Below are 1,496 nucleotides of genomic sequence, written 5' to 3'. Positions count from 1 at the left end.
CCACTGGGTGACCGCCCCCCTCACCTCCCTCACTCTAGGCCCGGCCGGGCGGCCCGCGCTCACACGCTCGGCCGGAGGCGCCCTCAAGCCGAGCGCTTCGGTCGAAGGCGCGCAAGCTGGGCCGTCGGCCCGGGACCCTGCGGCGTGTGCTCGGGACCGGGCGGGGCCTCCCGCGGCCCGGCCCGCTTTATTGGGTCACCAGCTTCGTTGGCCGCAGCGTTTCGCCGACGCGCCCTTCGCCGCCCCGCGCCTCCTCCCCAGGGCTGCATGTAGGTCGGCGGCGACCCGAGGCCAAGCAGAGGCCGAAGGTCCCAACGCTTCGGATGGAGGAAGCGACGCCTCCCAGCGCGCCGGGGGCACTTGCGAAGTGGCTGGTAACAAAGCCCGGGCCTGGCTGCCAGGTCGTGGAGGGACAAAGTCATCCTTGTTCACCAGGCTTTCACTCCCAGCGCGTTTAACTCTTAGACAGGTTATTGCCTCCATGTCCTGCTAATCCTGACTGACAAAGCGGAAATCCTCCGGCAAGAGCTTTGGCAGGCCTGAGTTCAGATCTCGATTCTGCCATTTACTTAGTTGGCGTGTGACCTATTTGTAAAATGAAAGATGATAGTGTTTGGGGATTAATGAAGAATGTAAGGAACCTAGTACAGGACTTGATAACTAGGAGGTGCTTGAAGAAGGGTGCCTATGATTAGCTTTTTTTTGTCTTTAAATAGTTTAATTTGGGCAGCCCTTGAGGCACTCAACTAAATCTATCACAGAGATTTTATTTTTAACATGGGTTGAGTCGCTCAAGCTCTCAATTGCAAAGTGGGGGCTAAACCTAGGTTTTCTGATTCCATTCCACACTGTTCTCGATGGCTAATCTTATCTCCAAATCTATCCAAGGCCTCCAAATGGTAATTTCTTGAGAACAAAACAAGGATTTGTTTAATTGATGGCTCTTTGGGGATCTGGACTCTTGGGGAACAGAGGGGATTCTAAATAATCAGCCTGTTTATGCTGTGGGAATCAGAGCCTCTGAAATTCATGTCTGTGTAATAAAATGGGTTCTACCTGACTATTCCCAAAACTTCCCTCTCAGATGTTACAACATGGAACATATTGTATAGTATGTATTAAATTTCCGAGAGTAATAAAAATTGGAATACTGTGACTCCAGGTATGTGTCTAATTTTCTTAAATAGAGAATAATTAAAACTAAAGGCTAAATTGTTGTATTTCTCTCCTAACCTTGCAGAATGCCCTTATGTGAATTTAGGTGACACTAACTTAGAAATTTACAAACTAGCAACAGAAATCAATCCCAGCTGACTCAATCTGTAGAGTTTTGCCCTGCTGTGGTACTTGTCATGGTGACACCTACCACTTTAGTAATTCTGGGTAGGATGAGAAGGGAAGAGGATTTGGCTCTTTACACTGACTGGTGATCTCACAACACAAAATTTATAGAGTGTCAACTATTCTTCAGCCACTGGACATACAAAGACAAAACT

The 1,496-nt window shown here is 49.1% G+C and overlaps 1 protein-coding gene across 1 annotated transcript in view; it reads right to left on the bottom strand.

Moving 5' to 3' along the window:
• PPP4R1 (protein phosphatase 4 regulatory subunit 1) overlaps positions 1–172 on the bottom strand; it is a 97,902-nt gene extending 97,730 nt beyond the window's left edge. The window contains exon 1 of the mRNA XM_019649975.1: positions 64–172. The gene's annotated coding sequence lies outside the window, so the exon portion shown is untranslated. The remainder of the gene's footprint in view (positions 1–63) is intronic.
• Between the last annotated feature and the right edge of the window lie 1,324 nt (positions 173–1,496).

The sequence above is a fragment of the Hipposideros armiger genome, unplaced genomic scaffold, assembly GCF_001890085.2.
Source record: "Hipposideros armiger isolate ML-2016 unplaced genomic scaffold, ASM189008v1 scaffold_136, whole genome shotgun sequence".
In the NCBI taxonomy this organism is placed as follows: domain Eukaryota; kingdom Metazoa; phylum Chordata; class Mammalia; order Chiroptera; family Hipposideridae; genus Hipposideros; species Hipposideros armiger.
Note: the sequence above shows the minus strand (reverse complement) of the source record. Positions and strands in the feature narration are given on the sequence as shown.